Source organism: Eretmochelys imbricata, chromosome 13, assembly GCF_965152235.1.
Source record: "Eretmochelys imbricata isolate rEreImb1 chromosome 13, rEreImb1.hap1, whole genome shotgun sequence".
Taxonomy (NCBI): Eukaryota; Metazoa; Chordata; order Testudines; family Cheloniidae; genus Eretmochelys; species Eretmochelys imbricata.
Genome location: NC_135584.1, coordinates 17416980 through 17441747, shown reverse-complemented (window position 1 = coordinate 17441747; position 24768 = coordinate 17416980). Strand labels below are relative to the sequence as shown.

The following is a 24768-nucleotide window of genomic DNA, read 5'->3' as shown; positions in this document are numbered from 1 at the left end:
GAAAATTGACTCTCATAATTTAAAGCAGTTTTTCATTAATGTGAGTAGCAATTTTGCTCATTTAGCTACTCCAATCAGAATAATCTCTTGAACTAGAGCATACTGATGTGGGAGCTAAAACACTTCTAATACAGACAATGTTAATAATTTAACTATGTTTAGCAGACACATCCTTTATAATAGGGATTGAAGGCAGCTGAGCCCTGCTGGTTCCAAGGGAGTCCAATAGGAACCTGTTTAGCCAGTTTGAGAGGGACCAGCTGGGATGGAATTTTCTCTTTGCCTTTTTTCCCTCAATTTCTTTTCTCCAAGAATAATGGATCAGGATTTCTGCTCTGTCTCACAGGGTTACTCTGCATGCGTATGGGAATACAGCTTAAAATCTACCTCTGGCTACTGCTGATTTTCTCACTGTGGATTGGACATCCCTGTGAATGCCAACAATTCTGGATGTGAGTGTCTGCCGTGCAGGGGTAGAATAGATGTGGGTGGGGAAATCACATACAGATTGTTGAGAACTCAATCCAGATATTTGCAAGTAATTATGGATCTGCAGGGGGTGCTGTGTGCATACGTTTGCCAAGGTTTTGTATGGGTCAGATGGAATTCTCCATCAAATACTCCCATCTGTTTGAGTTGCAGAGGGTAGTTTTATCTGCCAAGTCATCAATTCTTTGTGTTCCTGTACTTTGGTGCTTTCTCCTTGTCACTAGATTAGTGTTGTAATAAATCAATCGCGAGCCTGTAGCTCAAAGAAGTCCTTGACATTTTTTTTCTTTTTTTTCTGCAACAGAGAAGTGAAAGAGATTTGACACACAGCCCTCTCAGAAACCGCTCCTAAGTAAATCTTGAACTTGTCAGGACCTCATGCTTGGAGAGATGGTTAGATGAGGTTTTTTTGTACTGTTGCTGAGAGGCACAAAGCCCAGACAGAATATAATTTTCCTTTGCTGTGGCAAAAGCCTGGTTTAGTAAGTGTACCGTACAAAGTTTTGTGTTAGCCAATTTTCCCGAGACTTGCTTCTGTTGGAGTTCCTGGCACTTATTCAAACACGCAGAAGCGTAAGGACAAGACTTGCAAAAAGAGGTGTTCAAAAATGGGGCTTCTAAGTAAATGGGAGCTGCTGAATTCTCAGCACTTGAAAAATCTGTCTACGAAAGCCTGGACAGCTAAAAGTATTTAGGTGTTGCTGTATTCAGCAATGTCAATGGAATTTAGACTACTAAGCACCTAAATCCCTTTAAAAATGAAGTAGAGGCTTCTAAATCAGTTAGGCATTGTGATGCTGAGCACAGCAATGCCTAAATACTTCTAAAAATCTGGGCCTAAATAACTATCTAAGGTACCTAGATGCCCCCCATCAGAGTTGTCTCTAAATACTTCACACTCTTTTAATGTATTTATTCTTACAACACCCCTATGAGGTGGGGAATTACACACTCATCCCTGTTTTACAGGTGGAGAACAGACATAGACAGTCTATGGCCCAGATCCTCAAAGGGCTTGAGGCCCCCAACTCCCATTGTGATCTCAGTGAGAGTTAGGCATCTAGATACCTCTTAGGACCTGGACCAAAGTGACCTGCCTGAGGTCACACACGGAATCTGGCAGAGCTGGGAGTTGAACACAAGTCCCAGGCTAGTGATTGAATCATTGGACCAGCTTTCCTCTCCAGGATAGGGAAGGATGTAAGAGCTCCCATATTTGAAAATCTTGGCCTTAACCTATTCCTTTAATAAATGGGGGAGGGGAATTACCTCATCTTTAACACTCAGCAAGTGAAATCTGAATTCTTTCTCTGGCCGGGTCTGAGTTGTGCTTCATGTTACCGAAACATCTGTCGGCTTCTAGCGGGGACCAGCCAATTCCCTGGTACAACCACAGGCGCTGACTCCATGGGTGCTCTGGGGCTGAGGAGTGGGGTGTGCTCAGGGAAGGGGGAGGAACTGGGTGGGAAGAGACGGGGCAAGGGTGGAGGTTTGGGGGAACGGGTGGGGAGGCGGAGTGGGGGTATGGAACACCCCCGGGGCCCAGAGGATGCCAGCACTTGTGATAACCACTGTGTGTTTTTGGAACACCAGCAGATGGCAGAAATAAAATTTTTGGAATGAGATTGACCAGGGGTTTATTCAAATTCTCTTTTTAAACTGAGAGCCCCAACTCAGAGCTAGTTTAAAGGAAGGTTCCAGTGGGTTAGCGCTGTATCCAGCCCTCTGGCCCTGTGGCTGTGTGAAGTAGCAGGAGAAGAGAATGAATGCTGGGAACTGAGTGGATTTTCTCTCTCCTTCGCCTTATCAGTTACCGCAGGAACAGACAATTCCATATATATTTACATAACTTTAAAAAAATCAATCTGGAGTCTCTCACTTGGTTCCTATTTTTAAACAAATGTTTACTTTTCTCAAACAGATCTGTTTCTTGGTGCCGTTAGGGGATAGGGTCTGGGGGGCCAGAAATAAGCACAGATTCTTTCTGTCTGATGTTGCTCTTAATAGATTTACTTTTTTTCCCCATACACCATGAGTGATTTAATACTTATTTTCCCAAAGACCCTATAATCTTTCTGGCCATATGCTGATTATAATATTATTTTTAGAGCCTATCCTAGCTTTGCTGTGCAGCAGCATTAGCTGATGGGTTAGCACAAACTATTTATTCATTGCAGCATTCTCTCCCGTCTCCCTCCCCTGCCAGCTCCATCTCTAATCTGAGAGTGATACATTGAATAGTTATCAGCTTCTGATACATCAGTTGTGTTGACAGGCCAGACTGTATTCTAGGCAATAATAGTTTGTGATTGCAGTAGGAGAGATCTAGGTCTGACTGTGGAGCACAGTGCAATCAACAAATGCTTTTGACTGTCATAACATCTTGTTGGTTTTCAGCTGATCAACTGATTAATTACCTGATGATGATGACTTGCCTCTTCCTTTCCTTGCTGCTCAGTTGATCCTTTTAAACTGAAAAATGGTTAGATGGCTGCTCTGGAGGCTGTGCATGGTAAGTTCATTTTCCCTTTGCCACGGCAAATGTGTTCTAATGTTGGTTTCATGACAACCATTTATCCATGCAATGAAGAACTGTAAATGCTTTCTTGTGGGTTACAGGAATCAGGATCCTTTTAAAATACATCTCTGGGGCTGAATTTTCTGATGTCTTTGCTTTTAAACACATCTTTAGGTGTATGTTTTTATTATGAGTTTGAATAGCACTTAAGGGCTCCCAAATAGGGACTGAGGCTCCATCGTGCAAGGCACTGTACAAACACTTGTGCCCCACGTTCACTTTCCATTTTTCCCCTCCTTCACACCAGCTGCCACCTACATGCATGCGATTTTACACCTGCAAACACTTCTGTGCATGACACCTGTATGGGCGCCCATGGCAGATTCAAACAGTGGCAAGTACATGTGATAGTGTTTCCCGTGCATCATCCCCACGTTGGGACAAAGGGGCCTCGCATGTGAAATCATCTGTGCGTGCAGGTGCTCGTGGCTCAGAGTGCAGGTGTGGAGGGAGCAAAGTTGAGGTGCCATTGTAAACTGGGGCCTTTGTTAGGTGTTTGTTTTAAAAGAAAAAGGCAGGGCCTGACAATGATGCCATCGTGCACATATGGATAAGCATATTCTAAAAAGCATGCCCTGTCTTTTGTCACCACTTGCCATGGGAAAAATTATGTCAGCTTCCCCTGCTATTTGCTGTGAATTCTCTTGATAGCTCTTGATGGCTGCTGCCCAGGTTTGCTTTATGCAGTGGAGTAGTCGCTGCTGACATCATCGCAGATGGATGGGTGGATGGGCTGGAGGGAAGGTAGAGGTGCCCAACGTATTTTGTAGCTTTCTGCTGGTGTTTACAACCCAGGCTGTACCACTGAGAGAAGACTCTCCCTTTTATCACAGGATGCACATCAAGGCCCAGTGCCAGTGTCTTTTAAAATACTAGGTTTCAGAGTAGCAGCCATGTTAGTCTGTATTCGCAAAAAGAAAAGGAGAACTTGTGGCACCTTAGATTCTAACAAATTTAGTTGAGCATAAGCTTTTGTGAGCTACAGCTCACTTCATCGGATGCATTCAGTGGAAAATACAGTGGGGAGATTTATATACATAGAGAACATGAAACAATGGGTGTTACCATACACACTGTAATGAGAGTGATCACTTAAGGTGTGATATTACCAGCAGGAGAGTGGGGGGGGGGAGGGGTACCTTTTGTAGTGATAATCAAGGTGGGCCATTTCCAGCTGTTGACAAGAACATAAATCAAATCAGACATCAAGAATTATAACATTCAAAAACCAGTTGGAGAACACTTCAATCTCTTTGGTCACTCGATTACAGACCTAAAAGTTGCAATTCTTCAACAAAAAAACTTCAAAAACAGACTCCAACGAGAGACTGCTGAATTGGAATTAATTTGCAAACTGGATACAATTAACTTAGGCTTGAATAGAGACTGGGAGTGGATGAGTCATTACACAAAGTAAAACTATTTCCCCATGTTTATTCCACCCCCCACCGTTCCTCAGACGTTCTTGTCAACTGCTGGAAATGGCCCACCTTGATTATCACTACAGAAGGTCCCCCCCTCCGCTTTCCTGCTGGTAATAGCTCACCTTAAGTGATCACTCTCGTTACAGTGTGTATGGTAAAACCCATTGTTTCATGTTCTCTATGTATATAAATCTCCCCACTGTATTTTCCACTGAATGCATCCGATGAAGTGAGCTGTAGCTCACGAAAGCCTATGCTCAAATAAATTTGTTAGTCTCTAAGGTGCCACAAGTCCTCCTTTTCTTTTTTTAAAATACTGTATAGGAAATGAAACAGTGGTGAGAAGTGTCAGCTAGATGGCCAGGAGACTGTTATGCTCACTTTATTCACAAAAAGAAAAGGAGGACTTGTGGCACCTTAGAGACTAACAAATTTATTTGAGCATAAGCTTTTGTGAGCTCACCGATGAAGTGAGCTGTAGCTCACGAAAGTTTATGCTCAAATAAATTGGTTAGTCTCTCAGGTGCCACAAGTCCTCCTGTTCTTTTTGCGAATACAGACTAACACGGCTGCTGCTATGAAACCTCACTTTATTCACAAAGCACAGGCAACAAAAATTAAAGCTTCTCTGCATCCACCTCTTTACTGAAGCGACCAACAAGGGCCAGTTAGGGCCTGATCCAACTCCCATTAGTCTTTCCATTGATTAGAGTGGGCCCTAATTGCATATTGTGATGTGGAGCCTGGGAACAGGGCTGAGCCCTCCACCCTAATGTCAGATGCCACAGAGCAGTGGCTCTCAACCTTTCCAGACTACTGTACCCCTTCAGGAGTCAGATTTGTCTTGCATAACCCCAAGTTTCACCTCACTTAAAAACTACTTGCTTACAAATATCAGACATAAAAATACAAAGGTATCACAGCACACTGTTACTGACAAATGGCTGGCTTTCTCATTTTTACCATATCATTATAAATCCATTGGAATATAAATATGATGTTTACATTTCAGTGTATGTATATAGAACTGTATAAACAAGTCTGTATGTATGAAATTTTAGTTTGTATTGACTTTGCTAGTACTTTTTATTTAGCCTGTTGTAAAACTAGGTAAATAGCTAGATGAGTTGATGTACCCCCTGGAAGACCTCTGCGTACCCCCAGGGGTAAGCATACCCCTGGTTGAAAACGACTGCCATAGACCGCCCCAGGGGCCCCCATGAAGCTGCATTTCTTAGACTTGAGCCCCAAGTGGTGGGGCTCAGAGCCCCGGGCTTCAGCCCCATGCAGTGTGGCTTTGGCTTTCTGCCCTAGGCCCCAGTGAATTTAACGCTGGCCCTGCTTGGTGGACCCCCTGAAACCTGCTTGCAGCCCCCAGGGGGCCCGAGACCTCTGGTTGAGAACCACTGTTCTAGACTGTCTCAGTGCTGCTGCCTTCGGCAGCAGGGTCACTTTTTTTACTGTGTAAGTCGGCACAATAATACTTAGCTGTAGTAAGGGGTAGAGGGCTTAATGAGCGTGAGAGATGGACTTTGAGATCCATGGATGAAGGGCAAGAGCCATTCTCATTGCACCCAGACAGGGTGGTGGTGGTGTACAATGCGTGAGTTTTGCATGGTGGTCCTGATTGACTGTATGGAGTTTTTTTGCAACTCATTTCCTGGTAGTTGCACATTGGTACCCACTAGTTAGCCTACAGCAGGTACAGTATATACATTTGGCTTGGCATATATGGTCATATTTCCCTGGTGTGGCTGGCCCCAACAATGTTAGCAGTCTGCTACATACGTACTGTTCAAAGTAACATCAAAGGTGATGGAAGCTTGTGCTTTTGGTCCTGGGCTCTCCCACTGATAAAGGAAGGCTTGCACTTAAAGAGGAGAGAGCATGACCCTTAGAAATAAGAAAACATTTTGTTAGCATCACTCCGTGAGAAAAACAATCCCAGGCACTTTCAGGGTCACCACTATCTCTGCCCTTTGTTTATTCGACCATGGGCACATGCAGTTGCCTGATTCACTCACACAATGGTGACAAATGCATAAACAGCTGCACATCTAAATGATAGAAAAACTTGGCTTTTGTGCTAGACTTAAGCGTCAATCCCCTGTTGATGTAAAAAGGCATAGCTGACATCTCTCTGACAGATGTTATTTCAGGCCATCTGTAATTGCAAGAAGGCAGCACTGCATTGGTTACACTTGATTTGCACACAGTTCACATTTCAAAGGTTTTCTGTTCACCCAGAAGAGAGAGAAACTTACTACAACTATTTTATTTTACTTTTTACAGGAAAGTTTGCCCTCTGTGAAATCTGCCTTTGGGCTGAGTAAATGCCTCAAGCGGGTGTGGCTTGGGCCTCTGGGCTGGGTACCTGACACCAGTGTTTGAAAGCAAACCTTTTCTGAGCATTGGTTGTGTGTTGACAGTTGCTTTTTACAGTCATTTATTTATAGCTCTGATTTTCCTGGAGATCTAGAGAGGAATCCATTTGAGCAGTTTCATTAGTCAGCAGTTTATGTTGCCATGGCAACGTTTTATGTTGCTGTAAGGACTAAGGGCAAACGCAAAGGGACAAAAGCTGTCAAGCAGACCAGGAGCAATTATTGCCTCTCATTGGTTTCGAACTCACTTGTTACACCATAGAAAGAGGCCTGTGGTACACAAGGGCTGCCGTTAGCTTGTTTAGTGACAATGAATTGAGACCTGTCTCTTCCTGCTGCTGGCTTTGACCGGGGCCTCTTTCTCTCTTCTCAGCTGTGTGAAGCAGATTCCCTGCCAGCCTTTCCACTGATCCGTTTACTCTGCTTGGGGCTGGAGTAGTTTTCATGCATAGCATGCAGTGCCCCCATGTGAGGTTACTGGCTTTAAGTCAAATGCACGTAGACGTTGGCATGGGGGGGTAGTTAGTGCTCGCTAATCAGAATGAGAAGTTATGTGCAGTCTGGGCTAAAGCCAAAGCAGCTAATGAACGTGTTTGCACTCAAACAGACCTGGGTTTTTGTCCAGCAGATCTCACTATGCATGCTCTGTTCTGCTTTGCACTCTCTGTAGAAGCTGGATGCCCACTGAGATAAGGGCAGTGCTGAGATCAGCCTGCATGTTTATGCAGCAAACACAAATAAATCCCCTTTCTGCTTTTTACCATAAAAGGACATCATGTGCTGACTTTCACTGAGGCTATCCCATGTCTCCTAATCCTGCCCAAAGTATGCAGAGTAACATGGCAGTGCGGAGAAGAGGAGGCAGGATATCAATTACTTAACATTTATGCTTCAAATTGGACAGCTTCTGGATGCTGCACAAATAGGATGTGCCAGGCACAAAGGATGGTGGGGGCTGTTTCCTGTGAGGCGCAATGCAGCCTTTTCTCCGCAAGTGGGCGTCTCTCTCTCTCCATGCATTGTGTGCAGGTGTGTGAAGTTACCAGCAAGTTTCTTGCAGTGTCTTTTCGAGATGTACTGTAACCCTCTCTGCAATAGGAGGAAGGTGGGGAGCGTCCAGGGAGCTGCATCCTGCTCTTCCATGTGGCTCATTTCTTACAGCAATGCTGAAAACACAGATTCCCCTCCAGGGAAGAGATTGTGCTCTTGAAGTGTCAGTTTCTGGTGTAATTGCGAGATGTGAGGGAAAGCTAGTTCTTTGCTGTAATAAAATAAAAATCGGTTCTGATTCAAGTGAAGCTCCTATTGGAGTCCTGGGAGTTTGCTGGACTGATGAAAAACTGAGTGTTTAAATCACACTCCCACCCCCATCCCCAAGATCCTTATTCTGAGGGGATCTCCCTCATTCCCTTCAGAATGGGGCTTGGCTGACTTCATTGCAATATTCTCCTCCCTCTTCTTCACACCTTGTTCCGTGGCTCCTGGGATCCGTGTGGAGGGCCACAGTGGTCTGGGAGAGGAGGGGGCAGGATGATAGAGGACAGATACAGATCATCTCCTCACCAGCCCTTTGGAACTTGCAACAGGAATCTGCCTTTTGGGGGTGTCCCTCAGGGAAGTGTCAGAGACAAGAGCCCCATTAGCACTGTTCCATTGGAGCTATGCTGCAGAGTCGGGCCACCAGAGACCCAGAACCAGGGTGGAGGCATGAGGCCTCCTCACAGAGAGTCATGGCCTCCTGCAGGTCCCCCTCTCCCTGGGGGATCTATGTGGATCTGGAGGGATTGTGGGGGCTGGCCTGTGGAGAGAACCCTCTGCCAGAAGGATTGATGAGCAGCTTCCATGAGGAGCAACTTGTGGCAGTTTCCTTGTCTTTAGCCCTCTCCCGCCAGCTGTTGGGACCTCAGGAGTTGGAGCAATGTGAATAATCGTGATGTTGTGTCAGATCTGTTTATGCCTGCTGTGCCTTGGTTCTCAGCCATGCTGATAGAGTTGTGACTCAGTTCAGGGCAGCCTTAGAGATGTGGTGTTACATGGCGCCCTTTGTCCATGAGACCTAAAGTAGGTAGAGGATGGTAAAACACCGTTTTGCGGTCTAGCTTTTTCTAACGTTAGTGCCTGCTGTAGAAACGGGGTGGCTCGGAAGATGTATGGCCAAAAAGCTATTCAGAAAAAGAACGTGCTTAACAGTGCAGTGAGGGAAATAAATGTCATCGGGCCAGTGCTTTTGTATACCGGTGTGAGACCAAGTTCATGCTGCTGTTACGGAGAGCAGAACCTGACCGGAAAATGTGTAAGCTGGATCAACAAGGAGCTCACTAGCTATGCAGAGAAAGTTCCAAATCAGAGGAGGAACTGAATAAAATGTTCCTTGGTGTAATAGCGGATCTGGCCTCTTAGCAGCAGCCTTGTAATCGTCATGTCATCTTGCTCAGAGCACTATTCTTAATAGAGCACTGAGCATCTGAAGGAGGAAAAACCCTAGGGGGCAAACTTTCTTGTTTTGTTTTTGTCTTGTTTCGTTAAATATAATAACCACCACCAACTCTGTGATTTCCCAGCATGTGGACTTTCTCAGGGAGTTCAGTTAAAATGGGTAAGTTGAGTTGGGAGTGGATGGTTACATGCTGAAGGCTGTGACCGACTGCATAGTGCTGTGCAAATGTAACCTGCTGGTCAGTGTGGGGTATGTGTTTGCCTCCCAAACCACAGATGATGTGAATCTGTTACAGCTCCCAGCTACAGTGCCTGGCTCTTTAGCTTCAGCTCGAGAGATCTCCAGTTCATTCTCTGGTGTCAGTCAAGATAGTGGCCATTTCACAAATATAACTAGAGGATGTAGTCCCTGCTCCAAGGAACTTACCATTGAAATTGGGTACAAACTATATCATTCAGATGCAACTAGACAAGCTGAAACACTAAACTAAGCAAGGCAGGTGTTTCTTTATTTAATAAATTGACCAGAATATTCAAAATTTTCCCCATGCAAAGATGTCTACCCAGTTCTGCACCTAATTTGCTTTGGAAATCATTTCCCTCATTGGACGGAAGACTGTTTATAATTCAGGGATCGGCAACCTTTGGCATGCGGCCCTCCAGGGAAAGCCACTGGCGGGTCAGGCCAGTTTGTTTACCTGCAGCGTCTGCAGGTTCGGCTGATCACAGCTTCTACTGGCTGCAGTTCGCCGTCCCAGGCCAATGGGGGCTGCGGGAAGTGGCGTGGGCCGAGGCCACATGCCAAAGGTTGCTGATCCCTATAATTGAACATGCAAGTGGCCAGTTATGGTAATTTACATGTACAATTGGCATGCAGATTAGGTGTGTGATTGTGCATGCATTTTTGCAAGAGGAATATTGATGCTATGGGTTGTGTTCTGTACTTGGCAGGTAAAACTGAGAGAGCTGGCAGGAGAAGTGCTTTGGAGGTGGAGAGGGAGGTGATTAGCTGCATATGGAGCAGAAATCAATCTTCAGTTCACCAAGTCTACCTGAGTGACTTGCCCACTAAAGCTGTTCCCTTTCCACTTCAGCAGAAAACAGAGGTCCAGAGAGAGGAGATGACCTACAGTCTCTTTTGTATCAAGTAATCTTCAAAGATGTGATCCAAATTAATTGCGCACATGTGTGTGTGGGTGGGGGGGAGGGAGGAGGTGTGTGGGGGGGTGTTAGTGAATCTTAGCGCTGGTAAAAGTGTACCTCAGCCTATCCTAGAGCGATTACTAGAGTCAGTTGCCGGCACCCAGTGCCGAGAGGCAAAACAACAGCAGGGGTTGGTTCGCGACCCGGTGTGCTTCACCCAATAATCACAACGGGGTGGAGAAGCAGAAAAGTTTATTTGAAGCTTCAAAAAGGTACAGGGAGAATAGAATCTCAAATCCTGCACACAAAGCAGGAAGTTACACAGGCTTTTATACATCCTTTCTTCAGCATACTTATCCAATAGCAAGCTTCCCTAAGTATCCATATAGCCAGCCAATCCAGTCACCAGCTAGTTCCCTTGTTTTTTGTATCATTTGTTAAACTATACATAAAGCTGCTTTATTCAGCATTTTTCTTCCATATCTGCCCTGTTTGGCCTTGTTTAGTTTCAGGCAGTCTGACTCTGCAACATATTGTTGCAGATCCTCAGCATAACTGCTGTGAGTGCCTCCAGGCGGGGGGGCCAAGCACACTTGGGCTTAGTGCGAGGGGGCTTCATCGACACTCATGGTCTTCCATCCCCTCGAGTTACCTAGTGGCCATGCCCCAGTGTCCCCAACAACTCCCTCCTTTGAGAACACTCAACAGCCTTGGCTCTGAGTTTTCTCACTTGAGCTACTTATTTCTTTACAATAGGACTTTGCATAAGCACTTTGTGATAGCCCTGAAGAGAATGACTTATTAACTTTTGCAAAAGGGCCCTGACACATGATACTGCACAGCATAATACCATTAATACAAGCAGTACAGGAAAGAGAAATGTCAATAACAGGCTAAATAAACCACCAAGCCAAGATGACAAACCCCAGCCTGAAAACAAGGTTTGCAACCAATCGCTCTCTGGGGCAGTATAGGCAACCTGTGCTCCAGCTCGGGCATGGGCCTCAGCCTGTACCACCTTTTCATAGATTTCATAACTGTTATCATTTACATATACACATCGGGGCCCGACAAGGGCACAAACCCCTCCTTGGGATGCCAAGAGATAGTCCAAAGCCAGCCTGTTTTGGAGGGAAAACATCCAGACCTACTGTACCTCTTTATTTAATGTTTTTACTGCTGACCCTAAATCACTAACCGAGTCCTCTAACTCTAAGGCAACTTTCTCAAGTACCATTTGCAGCCTTATAGTATAGTGGCCTATGCATGCCATGGCTGGCCTGGAAAACAGTGGCGCTATTCCCAGTACAGAGCACCTTACAAGCTTCTCGGTTGTGAGGGAATTCTTCATATTGCCCTCCAATCCCATAGTCAGTCGCCGCAGGGTCTTTTCTCATGACTCAACAGAGGTGTCTCGGGCATTTCTAATCTTTCCTTTGGGCTGTGTGGCAGTTATTGACAGATGAGGAACTCCATGAGCTATATAACAGCTACCTGTCCAGTTGGCTGGCAGCAACTTGTAAGCCTTTCGGCCACATATAAAATAGTGACCCTGTAGGGCCCAGTAAGGACTGTTTCTTAAGGGGATTCCTGGGATATTTAAGGCTGTTTTTCCAAACAGTTCATATGCCCCTAAGGGGCATCCCATCCTCCTAATTGGGTACAAGTGGGGGTGTTTCTAATTGTGCCGTTCAAATTACACTCGCCATAGGGACCACTACAAACCCACCATTGGCTTGCTACATTGGAGATCTTAACTGGATGGCAAGTTATATTTCCAAACCCTTTTTTTTGTGGTAAGATTATTTGTAAGTGTTTCCCTAAAAGGGGAGGAACCATTACACCCACACTGCTGTCCTCCCCTTTTGGTCTTCATTCAATACCCATCAGCCCACTGTGTAATAACACAGGAGCTTTTTCCCACAGGACGCCCATAGTGATCAGATTGGTTTCGGGTAAAACCTAATACTCCCTTAGTGAGTACTGCAACTGAATACTTCTGGTCCTGATAGGTGGCTTGCTGTAAAGAGGTCTTATTTCAGAACGGCAAGTCCGTTCTTTCCTGCTCTTTGGTGGTGGCTAATTCTGCTAGGGTCAAGGGCAGCATGTCAAGGGGCATTCCCGTTTTGGGGGACAGTGGAGTTGGAGCACATACCCAGCAATCAGTCTGATTTGTTAAAGTAGCAACATGGTGCGCAAGCGAAACAAAGGAGTTATGCTCCCGATATGCACAGTTTGGAAATACCAATACAGAGAATAACAATTTTACCCAATTAATTATCACCAGAGTCTTCCCAACCCAGGGTCTCCAGTACCTGGCTGGGCCCATTTTAGCGTTAAGGTGCCCACTATTTGTGTCTTTTAAACAGTAGCTTTAGCCCGAGATCGTCACTAGATGAGGAGTCAGCAGGTTGGACGGTCCACTGTTCTACTGACGAGGGGGCGGGTACTGCCTTCAGACGAGAGTGATGGATCCAGTTCTTGTGTCCCTCGATCTTTGCTGCTGTATGGGAGACTAGCAGGACGGTATAGGGTCCTTTCCACCTTTCCTGGAGAGGCTCATCTTTCCAGGTACGAACAAGCACAGAGTCACCGGGCTGTAAGGAGTGGACGGGAGTGTCCAAGTGGAGAGGCTGGGAATCCTTGGTATACCTGTGAAGAGACAAGAGAACAGCAGACAGGGAACACATATACTGTGACAAAAAACCATTACCCAGCTCCCATTCCCCTGACAGAACCGGGGTGCCATTCATAGGCTATGCCCTTCCAAACATAATTTTAAAGGGACTAAGCCCTAATCTACCCTTAGGGAGAACGCGGATACGAAGTAGGACGAGGGGCAAAGCATCAGGCCATCGCAGTGAGGCTTCTTGGCACACTTTTGAGAGATGCCGTTTAAGGGTCTGATTGGTACGCTCCACTACACCACTGGCTTGCGGTCTCCAGGGCATATGGAGTTTCCAGGGGATCTGTAAGGCACGTGAGATGCTTTGAATGATTTTTGACGTGAAGTGTGTCCCGTTGTCAGATTCCATCCACAGGGGGAGTCCAAAGCGAGGAATGATCTCCTTAACAAACTTGAGGGCCACTGTCTGGCAGTGCAATTACAGCATGGGAAGGCTTCTGGCCATCTGCTGAACCGATCCACTATAACAAGGAGATATTTGAACACTTGGGTCCGGAGAAACTCAGTAAAGTCTATTTGCCACACTTGTCCGGGGCCCAGAGTGGGTTCTAGGGCAGCTGGTGGCACAGGATGTCCCGGTCGGGGGTCATTCTTTTGGCAGACTCAGCAGTCCGCTTGTACCTGGGCAGCCAGGGGTCAGAGTCCGGAAGTGATAAAGTATTTTCCCATTAGCTGGATAAGTGCTTCCCTGCCAGCATGAGTGGTTTGATGTAGTTTCTGCAGCACTGGCCAGATCAGGCCCTTTGGTAAGAGGACCTTCCCTTCCGGGGAATGGAGCCATTCCTCCTTTTCCCGGAGACCGAGTTTGTCAGTTAGCTGTCTCTCCTCCTCAGAGTACTGAGGGGTTGGAAACTCCCCTACTGATGGGATAAGGGCATGCATATGGGCGTTCTCAGTCTGAGGGGATGGCAGGGTGGCAGCATGCTTAGCCTCTCTATCTGCCCTAGCATTACCTCTGGCCACATCTTGATCTTCCCTTTGATGGGCTTTACAGTGTACCACCGCCACTTCCGAGGGAAGTTGTACGGCTTCTAGGAGCCGGAGGATTTGGGGCCCGTACTTGACTGGGGAGCCTTGGGCTGCCAGCATTCGCATGTAGCACACCAAAAGCATACTTTGAATCAGTAAAAATGTTGACCCGCTTTCCTTTTGACCGTTCAAGTGCACGGGTCAGGGCTATTAGTTCGGCCAGCTGGGCAGAGGTCCCAGCAGGCAAACCTTCAGCTTCCACAGTGTCATGGAGGGTCACAACAGCATAACCCGCCCTCCTTTGCCCATCTATTACAGTACTGCTACCATCAGTGTACCACTCATAATCTGCATGTGGGAGGGGTACATCCTTTAAATCCGGACGGCTGGAGTACTGGGCATCTATGATCTCTAAACAGTCATGTTTCTGTTCCTCTGTTTCTGGCAAGAGGGTGGCTGGGTTAAGGGAGGGGCAAGGCTGTAAGGTGTCTTCAGAGTTCTCTAAGAGCTTAGCCTGATATCGAGCAATCCGAGCCTGGGTGAGCCAAAGCCCTCCCTTTGCATCCAATAAGGCTCGGACTATATGGAGAATATAGATTTGCATAACCCCTCCCAATGTTAGCTTCTCGGCTTCCTCAAGCAGTAGGGCAGTAGCTGCAACCGCCCGTAAACATGCCGGCCAACCCTTTGCAACCTGATCCAGTTGCTTAGAAAAATAAGCCAAGAGATGTCTCCATGCTCCTAACAGCTGTGTGAGCACTCCTAGGGCCACCCCCTTTCGTTCATGTACATACAACTGAAACGGCTTAGAGAGATCCGGCAGGCCCAGTGCCGGGGCTTCCATCAATTTTCTTTTCAGGATTTTAAATGCCCTGTCAGCCTCTGGGGTCCAATAGAAGGGGTCATGATCTGCTCCTTTTACACAGTTGTACAGGGGTTTAGCCCAGAGTCCAAACTCTGGGATCCATATCCTGCAAAAGCCTGCCATACCCAGAAATGCCCTGAGCTGCTTAGGATTACTTGGGGTAGGAACTTGACAGATAGCTTCCTTTCTTTTTTTTTTTTTTCGCTTGAAAGCTGACGCTCCCCTTGCCTTAGCTGTAACCTGATCCCTCTCCACCTCAGACAACAGGGTTCTCAGGAGGATATTACAGTAGTCTCAATCTGGCTTGTGACTAGTGAGGCACTCCTCAAAGACTGAAATAAACCAGCTTGGGTTCATGGAGAATTCCCCAGCCTTGTTTTAAAAGCTGCTAAGTTCATTGGATTGAATGGCACATGGGTGTAAACTTGCATAGTGGTAGCCTGACGTCCGTCTGCCCCTGGGCAAGCCACAACGGTCTCGGTAAGCAAAGGATAGAGTCCCACTGAGGGGGTGATCTCTGTAACCCGAGGCATCCTACCCTTATAAGGTGGGGGTGTGGGGGCTGAAGGGGACACTGGCTCTGCGATTACAGTGGGGGTGGGGGTCTGGGGACTAACATTAGCTACTAGCGAACCAGTCGGAGTCAAATTACAGCTCTGCAGAATTACAACTCTGTTCTATCTCTTAAAGCCATAAACGCTTGTGCATACAAATGTTTATTCCATTTACCCATTCACTGACAAAACAAAACTAATTGGAGGATCGCTTTGTAATTAATTGACCCTCCTGGTGGCCACCACTCCTGGTCCTCTAGTTGATATTGAGGCCAGTCAACTGTACAGAATCATTTTAATTGGCTCTTAGTCATCGGATCCGCACCAGATACCTTCCAGTTTGCTAGAATGCACTCTAGGGGCGTACACCGTGCCCTAACCCCCGAGCTTTGTCCCTGTCCCGTACCTACAGGGTAACTCTGGGCATCCCCAGGTTCCAACAGAGCATACAATCCAGATTTCAAAAGGTTCCTACCTTATCCAAGGGACCGGTTCCTCACTGTCGTCCGCAGCTGCTCCTCCCCTAAGTCCAAGGGACCGGTTCCTCACCGTCGTCCACAGCTGCTTCTCCACTATATGAGTGCGTTGCACCGTTGTGCCCTCCAGGGTCGATCAAATCGCATCTTCTCCGAGGCCCCTGATGAACTCACCGGTGCGCGCTGGGCGTCGGTTCTCGCTGCAATCCTCGACCTCCAGGAGGGGTCCGGGCAAGGCTACATAGCAGCCTCGTCGCCCACCCAGGGACGCCAAAAGCTGTTGCTGGCACCCAGTGCTGAGAGGCAAAACAACAGCAGGGGTTGGTTCGCTGCCTGGTGTGCTTCACCCAATAATCACAATGGGGTGGAGAAGCAGAAAAGTTTATTTGAAGCTTCAAAAAGGTACAGGGAGAATAGAATCTCAAATCCTGCACACAAAGCAGGAAGTTACACAGGCTTTTATACATCCTTTCTTCAGCATACTTATCTAATAGCAAGCTTCCCTAAGTATCCATATAGCCAGCCAATCCAGTTACCAGCTAGTTCCCTTGTTTTTTGTATCATTTGTTAAACTATACATAAAGCTGCTTTATTCAGCATTTTTCTTCCATATCTGCCCTGTTTGGCCTTGTTTAGTTTCAGGCAGTCTGACTCTGCAACATATTGTTGCAGATCCTCAGCATAACTGCTGTGAGTGCCTCCAGGCGGGGGGGCCAAGGACACTTGGGCCTAGTACGCAGAGCTGTTGCGAGTGCCTCCAGGTGGGTGGGGGGCAAGGACACTTGGGCCTAGTGCGAGGGGGCTTCATCGACACTCATGGTCTTCCATCCTCTCGAGTTACCTAGTGGCCATGCCCCAGTGTCCCCAACAAGTCCTTTGGTTTCCAGGTCTAGGCTGCTTACAACAAGGGGGAGAGTTAAGCCCAGATCCTCAACAGTATTTAGGGGCCTAACTCCTCTTGATATAAATTTCAAGGGGAGTTAGGCCCCTAAATACCATTATTTGGGCCTCAGTGCCTATTGTGGTGGTGATTCTTGTGACATGGACATATATCTGATATGAACTGGGCTGAAACCACTAATTCATTTCTGGCAAACAGCTGTCAGATTTTCAGTCATTATATGAATCCAAATTCTTGAGAGGGTCTTGGATACTCAGCCGTTGAAATCTGTGCAGTGGGTCTTAGCATTTCATCATCCCCATGCCCTCAGTCATAGGAAATGATGGCTGAATGATGTCAAATGGCTGCAAACATCAAGGTCTTTGTCTCATGGAAACAACAGTTGGGAAAGTCTTAAGTCACATCTCCTTTATCTAACTTCCAGCAAAGGTTTGTTCCTTACACTATATTCTGCAGAGCTTGTAGTATAGCATTTAAAGCAAAATTACAATATGATTTTTTAAAACTCTGCTTGGATTTCACAAATAGATTTCTCTTGTTTCTGCCACATGGTGCTAGTGAATTCCTCCTCTGGCTTTCCCCACCCCCCTTTCCCATTGACAATATGATATGCTATTCAGCAGTATTTCCCTTATCTGCAGAGATTAGAAGGGAGAGTTACAGCTAGTCAGTGATACTGTTAATGTGATTTTTGGGTTATAAGGCCTTTTTCTTGGGCTCATTTAGCATATTATTAAAAGTTCTTAGTTCTTTTAAAATGTAATTATTTAAAGTCTAGTGACCCCTTTTGTTATTCAAATCTGTCTTCTGGCTGTTTTCTTTAAGGCTCTCTGCTCCAGACAGTGTTAGGCTCATATTGTGCTAAAGTTAGCAATAGAAATGTACAGTATGTTTGCATTTAGAAAAGGATGAGGGAGGGATTGGGGAGGTTGCCTAGAAATCTAACTCTATGGAAAAAGAGAGACAATAAAAATGTATGTGAATTTTCTTTGACATGATGCTCTGGGATATAAAGCTACCTCAATTCACTGAGCAATTACTCGAAACTTAGTGCATGGCATTTACAACTGGATTCTCCCCTGGCAGGACGCCAGCTGATGAGCAACTTGTGGTAAATACAGTTATTTATTTGTACTGCAGTAGTGCCTAGGAGCCATGGACCAGGGCCCCATTGTGGTAGGTGCTTTACCAACACAGCACAAAAATATGGTCTCTGCCTCAAAGCGCTTACGATCAACTATAGGACAGGAGACAACAGACGGATACAGAGAGAGCATCATCCTTGAGTTCATTGCTGTAGAAAACACATAGGAAACTCGTGGTCCTTGTCCCAAGGATCTTAAAATCTAAGGGATGGATCCTGCAACTGGCTTTGTGTGGGTGGGCCTCTGCACCCCCACACATTGTTTTCGCTGGGGCTCGGTACTCTGCCTACGCAGAGCTAGTTACAAGATCAAGGGCCTAAAACGGCTGCCAAGAGCTGTTCAGCAGTATTGCTCTGGCTGATCAGCAGGAGAGATTGGCTCGGGGTCATGGCATTCTCCCCCCATCACCCAAATCCTAGAATCTTCCGTTTGTGAATTTTTAATCTCCACAGCAAGTAAGTGTCACCAACAGAAGGCTGCACCTTCAGTTATCCTTAATAACCACAAATAAAGGACTCCCCAGACCCCCACCCCATCCCTACGAATGCAAACCCCAGAAAATATCCATCTGCAGAATTCTTTATAGAGCTAAACTTTTCTCTTGTTACATCTTTCCATGAAGAGGTCTTTCATATGCTGCCTGCTATAACAACTGCAAGAAATAATAATTTTGAGAGTCCAAAAGGAGCCTGGGCTGTGAAATTAATATTGTTCTGTGGTGACGGAGGTTAAATAGATAAATAAAGCTTTGATTTGGAGCCCCATAATTTAAACCTGGAACCACCTGAACAGTGTTGAAGTGATAAAAGTTTAATATAATTTTGAAGGAGAGAGAGAAATTCAGGTTTTCCCCCCAGCATGAAAAACAACAACTAAAATAATTAAGCTATTTCTTTTGCCTAAACTGCAAAGTATAGAAAATTGCATATACTGATGGCATACATGGCAGCTTTGCTTATTCTAAGAAAATACAAAACTGCAAAATCTAAAAAAACACCTGACTGACTAACAATCTCTTGAGTCCATGGTTGCTTTTGCTTTCATTTTAGAAAATAAGCATGGCTATTTCTGCCACTGTGGTGAGTTGTATCAGCTGAGAAAAATATTATATAGTAGACTAGTTTGTACAGGTGGTTATTCATTCCTCCATCTGCATTATTATTACATATTATTTGTATTGCAATAGCACCTGAAGGCCCTGGTCAAGATGAGGGCCTCATGGGGAAGAAATATACCATCTCTTATTTCATTACAGTTCCTTAATGCAGTCATGGTTAGAGAAAACAGGGTCCTTTGCTGGCATATTCCCTAGATGAGGTCCTGTTAGTTGTTTCCCACCCTCCCCTCTTCCCACCACCACCACATATGGGCCTGCTCCAAAGCCCCATGGAGTCAATGAGAGTCTTTCTGTTGATTTCAGTGGGGTTTGGAGCAGGGCCTATTTTTTTTTTTTTTTAAACTCCACAATCTGGTGTAATTTTATGCTGCTACTCAAGGTTGTGCAGATTGCCTAGACTGCATCTGCGGATACTGAATGTACCATAAGCAGCTGCACTTGAACTTCTCTCAGCTACTAGGATTTGAAGACGGGGCGTTCTGTATGTAAGTGGAAAGGTAAATTTCACCTAGATGAGCTCACAGGTTTAATCAACTCTGTGTCACAGCCATCGTTGATCTTCATGCGGGCAGTGTCCTGGCTGACAAATAAGCATTCAGCTCTTGTGTAGCTCAGCTACGCTTTTATTGATTTACAAAGGTCTGTCGCAGTTCAGGGCAATTGCCTCTGCATTCCCTCTCTGTGGTCCACCCAAGAGCACCCATGTTAGGTTCCCAGCCTTCACCTCTCCTGGGTGAAGACCCATATCTCACACCCTCCTGACTGGGGGTTCCTAAAGGCTGCACAATCCCTGCCTACACTGTGATTTCCCCAGTAACCCAGACTGCCTAAAGGGTCAATGTCTGCCCTTTGCTTTCTCTCCAGAGACTATTTCCAGGGTATGGCCTGCAGTTATATGTTACCACACGGCTTTTTCTAAGCAAGCACACTTATTCCTCTGTATTACAGAGGAAACCCATAAAACCCCATCAAAGTTCCTATATGCACGCTAATAAGCTTACCAGAGTCACCCGACCGTCTTCTCTGGCCTTGATAGGTCAAGTCCTTCTAACTCTTCTGAAAGGATTAGGGACCCCTGTCTGGACAGAAGGTCCTGTGCATCTTCTGGATCACAAAGCAGCCCCTGAGTCAGTTTAACCTCAGGCCAATTATCCCAAAGTCTTTTTTTTTGTCTGTTGGTGTCTGGAGAATCCAGCTGGAACTAGTCTAGGCGAGACATGCCAGAATGTGGTGCCTCTCTGTGGGGGAGGCTGCGTCCTGGCTGATTTGCCATCACCACCACCACCATCACCACCACCACCAACCCCTATGGTTGTTAGTTCCTGGATTTGCTGTGGTAGCCCTTTCCCATGGAGTAGAACACAGTTCTACAGAAACCATTCATTTAAAAGAATGGATCCCAAAGATATTGTCACAGGATCAGCTCCACTAACCAAATGGCCAAAAGAGTCCATTTATAGGATCCAAAGGCTAAAACAAGGGAAGGGAAATGAGCTAGGCCCACCTCAGACGTTCACCGTGAAATTGAGAGTCTGTAACCAGTGTCTAGATATTGTCTTGCTGGTTGCATTACAAATACAGAGAGAGATTACATCAGGGCAGCAGCTGAGAAGTGCTGTCAGATGATGGGGGTGAGTCTACAGTCATTCTGGTGGCTACTGTTACAGTGTCCTCTTCAATGAGAGGGTAGCTACAGGAGGCAGAGTGGTTCAGAAGCTAGAGCATGGGCATGGGAATCAGGTTTAATTGACCAAGTTTAATCCTAACCCTGCTGTGACCATGGGAAGGTCACTTCTCTGCTTTGTGTCCAGACCTGCAAAGGCTTAGACAAGTAGAGACCCAGTAAAGTCCATGGAACTACATGTGTGAATAAGGGCTGCTAGCCAGGGCTGGCCTTACCATGAGGTGAACTAAGGCAGTTGCCTCAGGTGCCAGACTGTGGGGGGCGCCACTAGGACCCAGAGTGTAGAAAATTGTATCTGCTGCTGATGCATATGTATTCTCTCTACTCTAGATGCACAGAGATGGTGGAGTGCTGTGCTGGAGGAAGGAGGGCACAAGAGACCTTTCAAAGTTTTGGCCCAAGCGAGGGGGCATGGGGGCGTCATTTGAGCTCCCTGCCTCAGGTGCCAAAACGTTGTGGGCCGGCCCTGCTGCTAGCATAGTAAAGACTTTGCAGGATTAGGCCCTATTAACACTGTGATGAAACATTTGAAAATGGTAATTGACATTTAGGAAGCAGGTGTCACCAGAACTGTCTGACTCCTTGAAGCCATGTGCTGCTCCTTTGAGTTAGGTAAACAAACACAGGCAGAGCAAGCTCCTCCCCCTTTGTGGGCTCCACAGGAACTCTGCCTATTAAAGATTAAACCAGGTGCTCTCCTCTGACCTCCTAATTTTACCAACGAGTTGCACTCTCAGAAGGCCAAAGTAAATATGACTAGACAACCTGGGTGTAACAATAATCCAGCACCACTTGTGCAGCAGGGCCCCAAACAGCATCTAAATGGACCTGTCCAGGAGAATGAAATCTTTTTGCTACCTTTCCTATTCTATCTGTTTACAAGTTATAACTAAAACCATTGTCAGTTTTTTGGGAGTTCCAGATTTCTCATTCTGTACCTGATTATGAGCTGTTTCCTGAGGGTTTATCATTGCTGGACTGGTGCTTGCTAAGATTCTGTTACACTTCATTTTGCCATTTGACCTGGTTATGTCCTCTACAATTACTGTATTCTTGCTACCCTAGCAAAACTCTGCAGTGAGCACCATTGTGTGGGGCCGGGGCTGTGCAAACCACTCTCTAAGAATATGAAACCCTTGACATTGGAGGATTTCGCTTTTCATTTTGAATTGTCAAAAACTGCGAGAGTTCACTGAAAATCTGACTTCAGCTAGAGTTCTGCATGAATGGCAATTGAGGCCTGATTTAGGACTTAGCCCAGTAAGTGTTCTACAAAAGGTCGTGAATCTTATATACAGGCCTTGTATTAGAAAGAAGAAGATTGGCAAACCCAGAGGAGAGTGAGTCTGTGAAAATCAGGGCTTCTTGGGATTTATTGCAGAAAATTACTTATTTTTAATATATTTTGGGAGGTGAAGAGGAATTAACATTAGATCCATTATTATAATTAATTAATGTTAATGCAGATCCAACTCTCACTGAAGCCCACGTGAGACATCTCATGATGCTAAAAGACCTTTTATCTGATCCTAATTTTGCTATTTTATAAAGGGAAGCTTTTCAGTTCCTCAGATGCTAAGAAACTGACATTATTCATTCTGTTTTAAAGTGCGTATTCTACAGTTCGTTGTAATCTACATACATTTGACCAAGTATTTTCAAAACCTTGCCTGGATCAATCAGATATTAATGGCGTGTATCTTTAGTTACCGAATAGCTTTGTTTAAAACCAAGGTTTCTTGCTGGATGTAATTATTTCCCCTGGCAACTTAAAATCAAGGTTGTTTTATTTTAAATGTAATTGCTTTCCTCGGCAGCTTGCATGGCAACCTAATGAGGTTACGGATGATGGCCCTGATGTATCAAAGCATTTAAGCATGTTTTTAAAGTTAAATATGCAATTAAGTGCTATGCTGACCCAGGGCCTGTATGATGATAGGATTGCCTTTGTGTTGATTTTCTTTCCTTGATAATCCGGGGGTGAATATTTGATAAGTTTTATAACTGGGTGAACATAAGGGTTTGAATATATAATGATACCCTCAAATAGTTGTTTCCTGCACTCAGAAACTGGATAAGAAGCTCAGAAGTCTAGAGATCTGTCAAAGCCTGAAGTTGGCAGCTGGAATTTGTGTATGACAGTCCTTTGCACTTGCTACCTTCCGATAAGCCAATTCAGCTGGCCCTGAAAAATCAGTAAATAAACAAATAACTGAATGGCTTCATTAGTTTTGTCTGGACTAATTTATCCTGAAACACACACAGAGGTACAGCTCTAAATCCCAAATAAAGCCCATGCTTCATTCAAGAACCATTTTTCATTGTCTTTTCAGGATAATTCATTGTAAGAAAATCCTGAAGTTTTGCTTAGATTCATAAGTCGTCCTAAAGGAGGGAGATGTTGACTTTTGCATTTTAACCTTATGAATTGTCATATGTCAAAAACATAAAAGGGGCTTGGACATGAGCCAGTGCCAAATTGCAAATATTTCCTTAAAGAGGCCTAGGGTGGCAGATTTGGCTGAGCCATATCTCCTGTCCTAGGTAACTGCCTAGTTTGCCTAGAGCTAGAGTGGCTCCTGGCTGTATATGCACCATAAAAACTGGAATGAGGTGCTGCGGATTATGTGGATGTTAGAGAGGCAAAGCAGAGCAAGTCCATAGAGAGTTCTGAAAACCAGCAGAGTGTTTTTGAATTAGTCTGGGAGATGAATAGGGAGCCTGTAACAGTGACACAGGGGATACTGACTGATCTATTCCCTCTTCCCAAAGGAGTGTGACAGTCAGTGTTCTAGAAAAAAGAAAAGGAGTACTTGTGGCACCTTAGAGACTAACCAATTTATTTGAGCATAAGCTTTTGTGAGCTACAGCTCACTTCATCGGTTACTCTGAAAAGTGTTCTAGAGTTATTCTGGGCTCGGAAAAACTCCTTGCTAACGCCTCACAATGTTGGGTATGACCCAGGAACAGGTAGTGACCCAGTGCTATCTCAGTGTGAGTGTGCAGAAACTCCAGCTTTCACTGGAAAAGTGGCTCTGCTCTTGGCTTTTCCTCCAGTTAGGAGAAAGTACTTTCTGACCTGGAATGCTCATGGGGGCAGCACTTTTTAAAGGTAGTTTCCCAGGCTTTTTAATATACAGTAGAACCTCAGAGTTACGAACTGACCAGTCAACCACACACCTCATTTGGAACTGGAAGTACACAATCAGACAGCACAGATGGGAAAAAAAAGCAAATACAGCACACTGCTGTGTTAAATGTAAATGACTAAAAAAAATAAAGGGAAAGCAGCTTTTTTCTTCAGCATAGTACAGTTTCAAAGCTGTAGGAAGTCAATGTTCAGTTGTAAACTTTTGAAAGAACCACCATAAGGTTTTGTTCAGAGTTATGCACATTTCAGAGTTATGAACAACCTCCATTCCCGAGGTGTTTGGAACTCTGAGGTTCTACTGGATTCTTTAGGAGAAACAAAGCAGAAAGCAAAAGCTTTAGTCTGGGTGTGAAATGTGCCAGTTCCAAATAAACAGGTTGCTTCTGGTCTTGTTCTAGTGGGGAGCAAAAGGGGCATCAGAGAAACCACTAAAAGCTTTATAAATGTATTTTATTTACTTAAAAATAAACAGTCTGACCACTTTGGACCTGCTCCTGCTTTCATTATAGACCATGGGAGTTTGGCCACTGATTCCGATGGCAGCAGGTTTGACTCTTTTATGTCCAGTGTCACCGATGAATTCCCCCTTCTCTTCCAATTCAGGAACAGAAGACAGAGGAAACTGAACTGAATCAGTTATTTGCTATACAGAGTCCTGCTTCACCAAGCTCTAGCCCTCACCTGTACCATCACTAGTCTAGTGGAGTGTTGTAATTAAGAGAAGAAGAGGCAGAGAGACTGGATAAAACTTGGTAAGCTATGGGTG

General features: G+C 45.4%; 1 long non-coding RNA gene across 1 annotated transcript; it reads left to right on the top strand.

Moving 5' to 3' along the window:
• Positions 1–92: 92 nt before the first annotated feature.
• LOC144273410 (uncharacterized) lies at positions 93–24753 on the top strand. Its single transcript, XR_013347752.1, has 3 exons — positions 93–452; positions 2887–3001; positions 24606–24753. It is a non-coding gene; the product is annotated as an uncharacterized LOC144273410 (long non-coding RNA).
• The last annotated feature ends 15 nt before the right edge of the window (positions 24754–24768 follow it).